The 15,571-nt window shown below is 41.6% G+C and overlaps 1 long non-coding RNA gene and 1 other non-coding gene across 2 annotated transcripts; one reads left to right on the top strand and one right to left on the bottom strand.

The window, feature by feature from the left end:
- Positions 1–1,452: 1,452 nt before the first annotated feature.
- LOC134366674 (uncharacterized) lies at positions 1,453–3,993 on the top strand. The gene is made up of 3 exons (XR_010022354.1): positions 1,453–1,514; positions 2,723–2,875; positions 3,839–3,993. It is a non-coding gene; the product is annotated as an uncharacterized LOC134366674 (long non-coding RNA).
- Positions 2,720–2,883, bottom strand: LOC134368838 (U1 spliceosomal RNA). Its single transcript, XR_010022533.1, has one exon. It is a non-coding gene; the product is annotated as a U1 spliceosomal RNA (small nuclear RNA).
- Positions 3,994–15,571: the final 11,578 nt, after the last annotated feature.

The following is a 15,571-nucleotide window of genomic DNA, read 5'->3' as shown; positions in this document are numbered from 1 at the left end:
GGAAGGAAGGAAGGAAGGAAGGAAGGAAGGAAGGAAAGAAAAGAAGGAAAGAAAGAAAGAAAGAAAACAACAACACGTTGAACTTTCAGAAGAGAACAAAACTGAACTGTGGTGACTAGAGGTGGGAAAGGGAGGGGGGTTAGGGAGAAATTGGTTAATGGACACAAGGAATGATTACATTTTGTAATGATGGATACCTATTATCCTGGTTTGATCATCACACATTGTATACAGGTATAGATATTCAACTCTGTACCTGTTGGGAAAATAGAATAGTTTGGTCAGGGCCCTCACCTCGGGTCCAGTTAGGTGTGGTTCAGCATTCTTTGTAAGCAAAATTGTGTGTGTGTGTGTGTGTGTGTGTGTGTGTGTGTGGAGTTAGTGCACATGCACGCCAATGTATCTTTTTAGTTTTGTTGCAATTCTTGTGCTCTTTAGAGAGAGACAGGTAGAGAGAGCGGGGGGAGAGAGAGAGAGAGAGAGTAGAAGAGGTTTAGTGAAGCAGGCAGGCGGGCATCTGCCCAGCGCAGCCATGCTTTGCAACCTATGGCTCCAAGGACCTTTTGGCCCGTTATCTAGCTCATAGACCTGCATGAGGGGGTCTGGTGACCCAGACTGGCATGTGAGGGGTCTGGGACCCAGCCTGGCATGAGAAGACTTTATGACCCAGTCTGTAAATGGGCTTGAGAGGTCTGTGGGCTCCAGACCCAGCCTTAGCTCAACAATCAGCCTAGTTGGTGCAGGATTACCAGCAGGTAAAAGGGCAACACAACTGGCATAGTCATGGTCGAGTAGCTTTACAATTGGCATCATGAACAGGATTAAGAGCTAGACAATTGGGACTGTGAGGATTCCAGGCCTTAGCCTAGCCAAACAGTACCCCACAAATATGTATAATAAATTGTTTCAATCAAAAAATATTTTGTTTTGGTGACTAGCCAGCATGGGTTGTTACAAGGTGGTGCTCTAAACAACTGAGCTAGCCGGCCAGCGCCCCCTAAATTTTTTTAAATAAATTTTTTCTTCTTGGCTTAGCATATTTGCCATCATCTCCAACCACCACCTAATTTTATCAAAGCAAAAAAAGATGAAGAATTACCAGGTGATGAAGATGTGGCTGATCTCTGTTAAAACCAGGAATGAAAACTCCATAATTCTTTTTGTTTCGTGTATACTTATTTCTTAGAAGTGAAATATATAGAGAAATCTACTTAAAATCTAGTATATTTACTTTGCATAATCTTTTCTGATGGTGTTTTCCCAAAATAATGGAGGAAAAGGAAGGCTTATCTGGATAAATGGCTTTGAACAAAGTAAACCCAGGAAACGTAGCCACTGAGTTATTTCCACCCTCTGACAATTTGTTCAGAGTGGCTGAGCGGGGATAAGCAGTAGCTTTGTATTTTTCACTTTGGCAGAGTAGTTCGGCCCATAGCACTGGTCATATCAGATGTCAATCAACAGGTGGCTGGGAATGTCATGGAGGAGAGGGAAAGCAATGTGATGTGGTAAAGGTAAGCTTCTCTATGGCATGCTGTTCATAGTTTCTTTTTATTTTCTATCTTGTTATTTTTTGCTTATTGATTTACGTTTTTACATTCTGAGATGTTGCAGAGGGGTGGGAGGGGGAGAGGTGTGGGGGCAGGGTACGGCTGGCTCCATTGCTGGCCTGGTTGCCTAAGGCAGGGGGCATGGCTGAGGCCTGCGGGAGGGCCCACCACAGCTCAGGAGCCCAGGGGCTTCCAGCCTGTCTTGTTATTTTTGAATGTGCTATGTTTACACTGCCACAGAATAAATGGAACCCTGACATTTTACCAGCTTTCCTCCCCCCATCTTTTACATGGTTAACCTGATCTCATTAAACTGAGATACATTCACGCTAATCCCTGATGTCCTCACCCTATCTTACAACAAACACCATTGGATACCATCTACATTCCAGGCTTGGTTCATAATACCCAAAAGGCTTATAAGCAAAGACTCAAATAGGACATTTCTTGGCATTAAGCCAACCAGAGAGCTATTTGGGGGTGGGAGAGGGAAGCTACACAGATAACTGGCTCTTTTGAGTTCGAGTGTCTGGAGGCTCCTGTTTTCTTCAGTACATTCCCTAATCCTGATCCTTCAGTCAACTGAAGATTTACAGGATTTCACAAGAATGAGGTAAGTCAATATGAGTACAAGCTTTCATACGAGTTTAAAGAGAGAACACAGGATCTAATATTTGCCTTTAATATTTTTACAGAAGCTTTCCAAGGACAGAAATAGCTAGGGGAGCTTTCTGAACACTGCCTGGAGTGAGGCAATTTCCAGTGCCCTGTCACCATCTCGTTCTACACCTTGTCATTCACTTTCACAGTCCCCCAAAGGGGCTATTGCCTATCCTTTGTACTTAAGGTCTTTTCTGATTTCTCACCAAAGTTTACCAGTCTCTAGGATGAGATAAACCAATCTATGCTAAGGTATTCATGCTTGATCATATGGTATTCCAGAGTGGTTGCACTCCAACAAGGCACTCCAGAAAGCATATGGAGTACATAGGAAAGGAATTTATGGGGCAAATTCCACAAAAACGACCAAGAGAAATGAGGTTATGTATCTTGGCCCACATACAGGTAGGGCAGGCCCTGGAGGCACTGGGCTTAATTAGATCACTGTTGTACAAATTTCTTGAAGCTACTTCCTTGTTGAGACCCATCGGTTGGACTTTTTTTTCCCCCAGGGGAGAGTGCAAACGCAGTCCCCCATAACCACAAATTATGCAGTCAAGATTTTCATGTTTGAGGAAATCGCAGGGGTTAGCACACCTGGAGTGCAATGGCTAAGACTTGCCCTGAGAAAACCACCTTCGTGATCATGGTATCTCCCCCTCCAGGTAAGTACGACATCAGTTGGACTTTTAACCATATGCCCTTCCACAGCCCCCACTGTCTTCATACTATATAAGGCAAAATGAATGTCAGTATGCAGTTGCACCATTAGTAAGGTGGACCTTGAAAGAAAAGATAAGCAGTAAGTTTTAAATATAGATGTGAACTCCAATAGAACTGAACATCAACACTACTTGATATTTAATATTATACTCCCTTGTATTGTTGGTTTATTTTCTCATAGACACATCTCCCTACCTCAAGTCAGGGATAAAACCATATCTCTTCTTTTCTGCCCATGGTACCTAGCTGAACCCATGCACAGAGTAAATATTCCATATCCGTTGAGGAACTGAAGCAACACCTTATGATTGACTAAAGATATTCAAAATCATGTTTTGTGTGCTTGTGTGTGTTTCACACACCAGTCAAATCTCCTCTTTCTTCTATTTTGTTTACCCCCATCTCCTGTAGTAGATAACCTTTGAGGTATCTACACAGCTTTTCTTGCTTCCCTCAGTACTACTCTTCTACCTATATGGATAGGAGGCCATGTTTATATTATGTGACTCTGCCCGATGATTGTGGTTGATTAGATTAGAAGTAGTACGTGCCAGGACTTTAGCCAATCAATCAGATTCTCTCTTCTGGGAATTTTTCATTGGGACCTAGAGTCAGCTAGTCATTCTGTTCGAGTGAGCAGGACTGAAGCCAAGCTGGGACCTAAAACTGCATGGACTATAGGCAAATTTTAAAAAGACAGGTTTTTTTCTCGGCATGCATTTCTCTGAGTTCCCTCTTTTCCTATGCTTATTTGATATTTTGAACCTTGGTTATGGGGCAAGATGACATTATTTACATGGATGTAAAGTTGTTTTCCAGCCAGCCTGAAGCTGCAGACTTGCATGTACTATTCAGGGGAAACCAAGGAATTCACTGATAAAGCTATGCTGATTCCATCCCTCCAGCAGGACCATGAGATAACAGCAAGGACAGGAGCAGAAACCAGACGGAGCCTTGGCGAGACCTTGCACCTGAGACCTTGCATAAAGCCCCCACAGCTCACGTGCCCCTCCCCCCTGCTTTTCATTTCCCACCCTCCATACCCTCAACCCCTCTTTTAAAAACCCCTCAATAAATCTGAGTCTTTGAGTTGGCTTTAGTCTGGCCATTCCCCTTCGGGTCTACCAGAGAGATGGGTTAGCCTAACATGTCTCCTCAGGTCACCTGTATTCCTGAATAAGAGCTGACTTCCATTTTCACCAACATTTGCCTTTTGAGTAATTTGTTTTGAAAGGGGGTGGGTAGCCATACCTGTGCTCAGTAACATTCCCACCCAGTTTTCCCCAATATACCTTATATGATCCTGGTACATTTGTCAAAACCAAGAAACCAACATCAATACATTACTACTAATTCCAGACAGGTTTCATCACTTTTTCCACTAATGTCTTTTTCTATTCCAGGATCCAATGCAAGATACCACATTGCATTTAGCTGGCCTACCTTTAATCAGCAACAGACAACCAAGAGTTTGAGGACAACCTATCTCTTTTATTCAGGACATTCCTTGTTATAGAAAAGCTGTTCCCACTTTTTACAAAACCATAAAGAGCATTAAAACTGTAAAGTCTCCCTAGTAAGTATGTTTGCTGGTTTCAAAGGACATCACTGGTCCATTGGTTCTTGTTCCTCCCTGCTCCTGAGATCCTGCCTCAGCAACTTTCTGTAACATATAATGTAGTTTCTTCCATTAAAGAGTGTTTTCCTCCTAAGTGAGCTTTTTAAAAAAAAAAAAAAAAAGATGACCGGTAAGGGGATCTTAACCCTTGACTTGGTGTTGTCAGTACCATGCTCTCCCAAGTGAGCCATGGGCCGGCCCTAAGGAGTGTTTTCCTTAAAGCCTGCGATTTTCACATCTATATTTAGGGGAAATTAGAAACAATGAGTAACCTCCAACAATCATTCAGTGACTCCAATGATGCATCACTTCTGCAGCCTCCTCTAAATAAAACCACAAGTCCTCTGGTTCTTCTCATGTCCTATCTCCTAGTCAAGTTCTTTCATCTTTTTCACTGGTCTCTCTCTTTTCTCACTACACGTGCACTCTCCACTTACTTGCCCAACCTATTAATCTTAAAAGGACCCAGCTCACAAAAGGAAGAGATTTATGTCTTCTGTGACGGGGGTAGAAGGGGGTAGGATCAGTGAAAACACAGGATGCTATGTGGAAGTGGAGCCAGATAAAGCAGGATGTTATGATATTCCTCTGTGACCTATTACAGATTAAAATCATCCCAGCACTTTTCCAAGTCACATCATCCAGGACAGATCTGGAGGAGGGAGAAAAGTAAGGGCCAACCGTAGAGATGCATGGAAGTTTAGCTTTGGCCTCAGTATTTGGCCAAAATCTACTCTCAGTTTTGGCCTCACCCCTTTAAGTTTATTATTTTTTTTTCACATTCTAAGATGTTGTGGGGCAGTTGGGAGGGAGGGGAAGAGGGAAAGGGGGAAGGAAATAGGGTTGGAGGAGGAAGTGGTGGTGTGGTTGAGGCCCATGGCACCCCCTCATTCCTGCAGGGGAGATCAGGGGGCTTCCAGCAGTGGCTCAGTCATTGCTGGGCTGGATGCAGATGTCAGGGGGGGCATGGCTGAGGCCCTCAGCCCCCCACCAACCCAGCTCAGGAACCCAGGGTGTTTCCTGCAGCAGCTTGGTGGTCATCGCTGGGCTGGTTGTGGGTGTCAGAGGGCATTGGCCTCACCCTTTGGAAGGCCAAATGTCTACCTCAACATCATTTCTGCCATTGCAGAACTTGTGCAGGATGTGACCATATTACCTTCATGTAAAATTAGTACCAAAACATCAGTAATATGAACAAAGAACATCATTTAGATTTATTTTTAATATCTGAATATTTTCAAATATGGGTAAGCATTCTAGATGTCAACTGGAGGGAAAATCTCCCAACAAGCTTTATATGTTGAAATCTTTCAGTCATTTGAAGTATAAATGCATATTTACTATTATGGCAGTAGTAAAATGCTACAATACTTAATGGTGATTATGAAAGCTTTTAATTTAATGTACAAGCACAATTATTAGGAACTTACAAAAAGTTAAACAGGGGAACAGATGAACAGTCAATACAAATATTAAGATAATATGTAGTGGCCAAATAAATTTAAAATCATCATATTCTTTTTGAGCTAATAATTTTTTAATCAAATATAAAACAGAAATAATTAAATCATAATTCTAATCTTTGTAAAATTGTTTTTGTATTACCATTCATAATAATACAAAATAGGGAGAATGATTCAATGTAACAAAGTTTTGACCAGCCATTGCTGGCTTTGAAGATGGAAGGAGGCCATCTGTGAGGCAAAGAACGCTGCAGCCTCTACAAGCGGGAAAAGACAAAAAACAGGGCTGGCTGGTCAGCTCGGTTGGTTAATCCACAGCCTTATGACAAGAAGGTCACAGGTTCCGATCCTCCTACCAGGCAGCCACTAAAAGCCAGATTCTCTCCTAGAGCCTGCACAATGGAATACAGCCCAGCCAACACCTTGATTTTTAGCCCAGTGAGACCCATTTCAGACTTCTGGCCTCCAGAACTATATGATAATAAATTTGTATTGTTTAAGCTGCTAAATTTGTAGTATTTTGTTGCAGCAGCAATAGGAAACTAATAAAGACTCCAAGAGACTGAGTGATTTTGGTTGCACTAATAAAATGTAGTTTTTATTTATTTTTTTGGCAACTGGCCAGTACAGTGATTGAACCCTGGGCCTTGGTGTTATCAGCACTATGCTCTAACCAACTAAGCTAACCAGCCAGCCCCAAAATGTAGTTTTAAGAGCTGCAAAATAGTGTATTTACCAAGTGGTTTCCCGAACTCCCCCGGAAACATCTCAATTTTTTCCTCTCTCTCTAATCTAATCATTAAATATATAGGTTCTTAAAAATATCTGTTGAATAAATGAATTTTGATTAAAAAAAATTACCTTTAAGAATTTTTTTTTTTTTTTTTTTTTGATTGCTGGCCGGTACAAGAATCCAAACCCTTGACCTTGGTGTTATAACACCACACTCAAACCGAGTTAACTGGCTAGCCTAAGAATTGTATTTAAAGTTTAATTATTTAATTATAATAAAGCCATGAGTGTTTTAAGAAAAAGTCTTATTTGAAAATCTTTCATAGCTTATGAAAGTAAAAACTAAATGTCAACTTTTTTACCTCAGAATTTCATGAGGAGGAAAAACTCCCAAATCACACACAACAGCCATGATAAATTACATTCCATCCAAATACAGTAACAAAGAATGTAATGACTATAAAGAGAAGAAAGTGTTAGAGACGAGTGAGGTAGCCAAAGCTCGTTTGATTCTCATTAAGCAAACTTCAAAACAACAGACTTTACAGATATCCTTGAAGGTATTTCCTTATTGTTTTTAGTCTATGGAGTTAAAAAGTCTAAACAAAACTTGTTGAACTCATGCTTATAGACTGCCAACCATTTTCAGGAGTTGAAATTGAGGGATTTTTGAGATTTGCCCAAGCTATGAGTCTCAGATACAGAGTTCCTTCTAGAAATTAAGTTACTGGAAAATGTTTTGTCTGAATTATATTCTACTAAGCACAAATCAATTAGTGATATTATTAGATGTGCTACTTTTTAAAACTTTGTGCATTGTATATTTAGACATGTAGAAACAACCAGAAATCTTTTCAAAAATTAGACAGCACAATGGGTTAATTCCTTTGTTTTACCTGCTTACAGTATCAATTAGCTATTGCTATGTTAAAAACCACTTCAAAACTTAGTGGTTTAAGAGAATAACCATTCATTTTGTTCACAATCCTTCAGGTTGGCAGTTTAGTCTGGGCTCAGCTGGGCTCCTTCATGCGTGTATGGTCAACCAGGGGTCAGCGAAGCAAATCTGCTTCTGGGGGTTGACTGGATGTACACATGCAATGAATGCTAAAACGCAGGTGAAAATTCATAGATAATTTTCATATATTAAGAGTCTAGGGCTAACTGGTTCAGTTGGTTAGAGCACGGCCTCGTAACACTAAGGTCAACGGTTCAGATCCCCATACCGGCCAGCAGCAAAAAAAAAATGTTGAAATACACTCCTTCCTGTCTCTCCCACTGAACGTAGTTGTAAAACTTGGATAAAATGCGTGGAGCAGCTATTTGAAGACTCCCATAAGCAATCCCGTAGTGGCAGCAGTAGTAACAGGGTCCATGGGGGCCTAAAACTCTGAGGGAGGGGAAACTTCTTCAACCAAGAGGGTGGGGCAAACACCCACAGCGTTTTTTCCCCTCTCTCTCTTTCCTCCCAGACATGGGCACAGTTACAAGTACGTGACATAACAGGGTAACTAAAGTCCCAGCTTACTGGCCAGAGGACTAAATATGGGAGCCCCAGAAACCTGAAAGTACCAGGGAGATGGCAGAGAGAGAGGGGAGTTCAGGAAAATCACTACAAAAAGTCGTTTATGAACTCCTAAGACAAATGTACAGCAAAAAGGGTCAATTTTACTGTATGTTAAATTAAAACTAATCAACAGAAAGAAAAAAGAGCAAGGGTATACAAAATATCAGCAGCAAAAACATAAATGAAGGCAACAATCTTAAAACTTCTTCTGAAACTATCAGAAAGCATTATCTTCAAGCAGTGCACAAAACTGACAGGGCTGAGAAATTAGTGTTCCTGCACTGTAATGTTAAATATCTTTTTAAAAATAATTTATTTTATTTATTGAATCAAAATCGATTATACATACTTTTGGGGTTGAACATTGAGATATGTTGATTAAATCAGTATTACTAGCATATATATTGTTACAAATTGTAATTATTCTTTATGCCCCTTGTCCAACCTCTCCCCTTCCCCCATTCCCTCCCCTTCCCCACTCTAATTGCCCTAGATTTCTTCTCTCCTTCTGAAAGAATAATGGTTACTCTGTTAACTTGTTGCCTAGTTGATCTGTCCAATGCTGAGAGGTGTGATCAGGTCCCCCAATATTATCACAGAGCAGATGCTGCTTCTGTCACTCTGAAATGGGTTTGTGGAAAGAGACATCCTCTTCTTTGTCTCTGCTGGTGACTCTTCTTGTGTGAATGCACTCCAGTGGTTGGCAGACCATCTGCGTGGTGGCTGTGGTGTCTAGCCGCTTTTGCAGCAGCCATGGTTATTGTGGTGGCTGTGGTGGGCCACCCACATGGGGGTGCTGTTTTTGGCATGCTCCTTGGCACTGGCAGTATGCCTGGTTGTGGGGTGTGTTTGGTCCCCTTCTCCATGCCTCTGGTCCCTGAGCAGAGCCCAAGGCACTGGCGCCATGTGCCTGGTTGTGGGAGAGAGGGCCATTCCCCTTCTCCTTGCCTTGTGTCCCTGGGCAGGCCCAAAGGTCCTGGCGTGGTGTGCCTGGTTGTGGGAGGGTGGTCCAGTCCCCTTCTCCATGCCCCGGGATCGTGGGCAGGCCCTGAGGCACTGGCTTGGTGTGCCTGGTTGTGGGAGAGTTCCAGTCCCCTTCTCCATGCCTCAGGTCCCTGGGCAGGCCCTGAGGCACTGGTGCAGTGTGCCTGGTTGTGGGAGAGAGGTCCAGTCCGCTTCTCCATACCCTGGGTTCCCGGGTGGGCTCCGAGGTGCTGGCATACTGTGTCTGGTTGTGGGAGGGTGATCCGGTCCCCGACTCCATACCCTGGGTCCCTGGGTGGGCCCCAAGGCACTGGCTCAGTGTGCCTGGTTGTGGTCTGGTCCTCTTCTCCATGCCCCAGGTCCCCGGGTGGGCTCCGAGGTGCTGGCATGTTGTGCCTAGTTGTGGGATGGTGGTCCGGTCCCCGACTCCATACCCTGGGTCCCTGGGTGGGCCCCAAGGTGCTGGCTCAGTGTGCCTGGTTGTGGGAGGGTGGTCCGGTCCACTTCTCCATACCCCAGGTCCCCGGGTGGGCTCTGAGGTGCTGGCATGTTGTGCCTGGTTGTGGGATGATGGTCCAGTTCCCTTCTCCATGCCTCAGGTCCCTGGGCAGGCCCTGAAGCACTGGCATGGTGTGCCTGCTTGTGGGAGAGAGGTCCAGTCCCCTTCTCCTTGCCCTGGTTCCCTGGGTGGGCTCCGAGTTGCTGGCTTGTTGTGCCTGGTTGTGGGAGAGAAGTCCAGTCTCCAACTCCATACCCTGGGTCCCTGGGTGGGCCCCAAGGCACTGGTTCAGTGTGCCTGGTTGTGGGAGAGAGGTCCGGTCCCCTTCTCCATGTCCTGGGTCCCTGGGTGGGCCCCAAAGTGCTGGCGTGGTGTGCCTGGTTGTGGGAGAGAGGTCCAGTCCCCTTCTCCATGTTTTAGGTCCCTGGGCGGGCCCTGAAGCACTGACACGGCGTGCCTGGTTGTGGCAGAGAGGTCCATTCCGCTTCTCCTTGCCACGGTTCCGTGGGTGGTTTCCGAGTAGCTGGCATGTTGTGCCTGGTTGTGGGAGAGAGTTCCAGTCCCCAACTCCATACCCCATGTTAAATATCTTGATTTAATCATTCCACATTGTATCAAACATATCAAAACATCACATTTTACCCCATTTTAAGATTAGGATTTGTTAATTAAAAATAACATTAATAAAAAATTCAAATGTGAAGACCCCATTTTTTTTAACAAAAGCCATTTAATAATTTTTCAATACAATTTTTGGATTTACTCTTGTATTCCAGAAGATTTTCCTGTGATAACATTGTTTAGTTTTGGCCTTGGCTTCAGGTAAATATTTTAACATTTGACCATTTAGCATTTTGCCTAAATGTGTATTCAGTCACCTCTATCCAAAATTAAATAAGAATGGCAGATTCAGTAGGAATATTCCATTTAACCTGCTGGAAATTTTCTGATTCATCCAACAGGTATGTGTTTTGGCTCCTTCTCAATTTCACCAATACCCTCATGACTTAATATCACATTGAAGTAAGAAGATAGGTGCTTTACCTATCTTCCTATGCAAAAGGTTTTATTGTGACAAACTATAAAGAAGGGCTTAAAAAAAAAACCCTCAAAAAAATCAAAGTCACCGTTTTGGGTAGACATTCCCCAACATTTATCAAGTTCAGCATTAACAGCCCTACTCAGTAAGTCAATTAATTGGGTTACCTAAGCATACCTTTTACAACTAATGTCTCTTTGGTGGTTGGCTCATCAGAAGGTAACATTGTTCAAAGCTAAATCTTTCCTGATCTTTCTCATGACAGATTTTGTTGCTGGTTTAAATTTTTTCCAGCCTAAAATCACTATGGTGATGCTCGCTAGTTTAGAGTTTTGGGTCTGGTTCATCTGTATGCTAAAGCAGAGCACAACTTGCTTCTTAAGAGTTATATTGGCTCTGACAGTGAGTATTCCCTTGGCCTGCCTCCCTGCAGAAGGGTAGTGGCTTTCTATTCAAGGATGGGTTTTGTTTGGCTCATCTTTCACTTGGGTTGACTTTTAAAACACATGGCTCTGTACTTTGGCAAACACAGAATACTTGTGCTGTAACAACTTATCAGAGAGCATACCCTCAAACTCACAGTTGCTCAATACTTATCGAAAGCTCAGCTGAGGGAAATAATGTTTATAGAGGATCACCTGAAGGCTATGAAGTCCATCTATTTCTCTAGTGTAAAATTTATCCCTGGATAAAAGTGAGAACATCAAGAAAGCTGTATCCTTGGACTGAACTGATTTGCACTCCACACCCCCCTCTCCAATAAAAGACTTTTTTTTTTAAGAGAAGCGTTAGGTTCACAGAAAATTTGAGAGGGAAGTACAGAGATTTCCCATATGAGCCTTGCCCCCACACATGCATAATCCCCCCATCATCAACATCCCACAACAGAGGGGTACGTTTGTTACAAGTGATGAACCTACATTGACACATCATTATCACCCAGAGTCCACAGTTTACATTAAGGTTCACTCTGTGTTGTACATTCTGTGGGTTTGGACAAAAGTATAATGACATGTATCTACCACTGTAGTATCATACAGAGTATTTTCACTGCCTTCAAAATCTTCCGCGCTTTGCCTATTCATCTCCTCCTCCTCCAAACCCCTGGTAACAATTGATCTTTTTACTGACTCCATAGTTTTGCCTTTTCTAGAATGTCATATGGTTGGAATCATATAACATGTAGTCTTTTCATACTGGCTTCTTTCACTTAGTAAAATGCATTTAAGATTCCTCCATGTCTTTTCATAGCTTGATAGTTCACCTCTTTTTAGCACTCAATAATATTCTATTGTCTGGATGTACCAAAGTTTATCCATTCACCTACTGAAGGACATCTTGGTTGCTTTCAAATTTTGGCAATTTTGAACAAAGCTGATATAAATATACATGTGCAGATTATTGTGTGGTCATAAGTTTTCAACTTTTTGGGTAAATAGCAAGGAGCACTATTGCTGGATCATATGGTAAGAAGAGTAGGCCAAACTATCTTCCAAAGTAGCTGTACCATTTTGTATTCCCCACCAGCAGTGAATGAAAAAGTTCCTGTTGATCCACGTCCTCACCAGTGTAACCATAGCCACTTCTAAAAAAAAATTCCCCTCTAGCTCGCTTTCTTGAAAAGTAACTTTGTTTTTCTTGCTTTGTAGTTAACTCTAAACCACTAACTGAGATTAAATCACAACACAGCAAAGTCGCACGAACCTGGCTTAACTGGAAATGAGACGAGGTCATCTGGACCCCTAAGATAATGTCAAGGACATGAACAGAAACCAGATGGAGCTTTGCCACCATAGATGACCTCAGAAGGCAGCTGATAATCACACATGGAGATTTTGCACCTGGTCTTTTTCACGTAGCCCCCATCTCAGAACCCCATAAAACCTCCCTTCCCCTGGCAATCGGGCAAGCACCTGGAATTTTACCCTCTGTCTCCTGGTTGACATCTTCCATAATAAAGAGCTTTCCCTTTACGTACTATCTGATAAGGGTTACTGGCAATCCTATAGCAGTGAGCTGGTCACCGATTTCCCTAAATCAGCTTCCCATCATGAGAAGCAGCACATGAGCACAGCAGAAGCTCGTCCAGGACTAACTCTCACAAGTTGGCTGACAGTAAAGGAGAATCCCTCAAGACGTGTTCATTTACACCAGGGTTAGGTGTTGTCATTTCACCATTCTAATAGGTATATAGTGGTATCTCATTGTCATTTTAATTTGCACTTCCCTGATGACATATGATGTGGACCATCTTTTCATGTGCTTATTTGCCAACTGTACATCTTGTGTGTGTGTATGTGTGTGAGGTGTCTGTTAAGGTCTTTGGCCCATTTTTTAATTGAGTGTTTGTTTTATTGCTGAGCTTTAAGAGATCTTAGTATACTTTGCATAGCAGTCCTTTATCACAAATGTCTCTTGCAGATATTTTCTCACAGGCTGTGGGGAATTTTTTTTTTAATTGAAATATGATCAACATACCATATAACTCACCTATTTTAAATGTACAATTCAATGGTTTTTAGTATATTCACAGGATTGTAGTTATCACCAGTTATTCTTTGGAACATTTTCATCACACCCCCTCCAAAAAAACCCATACCCATTAACAGTCATAGCCCTTTTCCCCTCACCACCACCCTCATCCCCTGAAAACCTCTAATCTCTTTTCTGTCTCTGTAGATTTGCCTAGTATGAACATTTTGCATAAATGGAATCATCAAAATATCATCTTTTGTGACTGGATTCTTTCACTAAGCATAATATTTCTCAAGGTCATCCATGTTGTACCACGAATCAGTACTTCACTCCTCTTTAATAGATCAATAATATTCCATTACATAGATATGCCACATTTTATTCATACATTCATCCGTTGATGTACATTTGGGTTTTCACTTTTTGGCTACTGTGAATACTACTACTGTGGAATTGCTTTTAATGAATTGCACTTTGGCATTACATTAATGGACTATACTGAAGGGTATTATAAGATATATACTAGTGGGCTGGCCCGTTAGCTCAGTTGGTTAGAGCACAGCCTTATAACACCAAGGTCATGGGTTTGGATCCCCGTACCCACCAGCTGCCAAAAAGCAAACAAACAAAAAAATAAATATACTAGAAACACGGGGTTTTACCTACTGTCAGGTTCTTCGTTCCATTGGCAGGATATTGCTTATGACAACCCGTAAGAGATAGGTTTAATCTGAAAAACTGATTTTGTTTTATATGCTTAGGGACACTGTAAATCCTATAACTAATCACTTTTCAACTCTTGGTGTTCACCTTTAGAATGCTCAGGAACAAATTTATGGCTCACTGCTGGCAGGTATACAGGACCTCACTTCTAACTATGATTTTTATTTTTAATCACCTTTTGTCCTGATTACTTGCTTATGTTTATATTGTTGTATTACTTTTTTTTTTTGAACAAAATTGGGTGTAAACATTACTGGCCATTTAGCCCACTCTGTAAGTTATGGCTGAACAGAAATAGGGCCTTGAATATTGACAGAAAGTAAACCAGAAGTCAGTTGGGCATTTCCATAACTGCCTTCAAAGCAGACATGTAAAATTATAAGTTACCAAAAACAAAAAATCCTTGTGCATTTAACCACATTTTCCAAAATGGGTTCCTAGAAATATTAGTGGTTCTTCGGTTAAATATCTTATACCAAACACAGAGATTTAAACCACCTATGGAATTCATTTGTTATTTTTATCTGTTTTGCATATAGGGGTTCTGTGTACTGTTTCATTGTAAGTGATAGTTCTGCTAAAATGTTTGAAAACCCCTGGGAGTGAGGAAAACAAGAGACAGATAGGACTAGCCCTTAACCCACTTTGTTATTTCCTAGGCATGCTTCCTTCTGAGTAAAAAGAGGTGAGTTGAATTAGAAATTTCTGAGGTTTCTTCCAACTCTGTCACTCTGTGATAAGTCACAAAAATCAAACGGCTTTCTGAATGCAGCCACAATACCAATTATTTAACAAGGCAAAAACTTAAACAGATTGAGTTAATTTAAGTTTGAGGAGTTCTGCCATAGGGGAAGCAAATAAACCTGCAGTAGTGTTCTTGTTTGTTTCCCCCTCAGCTTTACTGAAGTATAACTGACAAATAAAAATTGTATATATTTAAGATGTACAACGTATTGTTTTGATATACATGTGCACTGTGAAGTAATTACCACAACCTAGCTAATTAACATATCCATCACTACAGAGTCTTTTTTTTTTTAATGTGGTGAGACCACTTAAGATCTACTCTCTTAACAAATTTCAGGTACACGATATATTTTTATTTACTATAGACACCATGCTGTAGATTTGTTGGTACCCTTTGACCAAAATCCCCTCATTTCTCCATCCCCTCCCAGCCTCTGGCAACCATCTTTCTACTCTGTTTCTATGAGATCACGCCATATTTTGTCTTTCTGTGCCTGGCTTATTTCACTTAGCATAATGTCCTCCAGGTTGATCCATGTTGTTGCAAATGGCAAGATTTCCTTTTATTTTTAATTATATTTTTTTTGGCGGCAGTTCGGTATGGGGATCTGAACTCCTGAACTTTTTTTTTTTTTAACACTCTTGTTCTTGTTGTTGCCGTTATCATTTATGCTCCTTAATTACAATTACACATATTCTTAAAACAATGGTAAAAATTAAATGGTCTTCCAAAACCACCATATACTGTCTGTGTACCAAATACTCCTAGCTTAGAAAAAGTAATTCTTTCT

This window comes from Cynocephalus volans, chromosome X (assembly GCF_027409185.1).
Source record: "Cynocephalus volans isolate mCynVol1 chromosome X, mCynVol1.pri, whole genome shotgun sequence".
Taxonomy (NCBI): Eukaryota; Metazoa; Chordata; class Mammalia; order Dermoptera; family Cynocephalidae; genus Cynocephalus; species Cynocephalus volans.
Note: the sequence above shows the minus strand (reverse complement) of the source record. Positions and strands in the feature narration are given on the sequence as shown.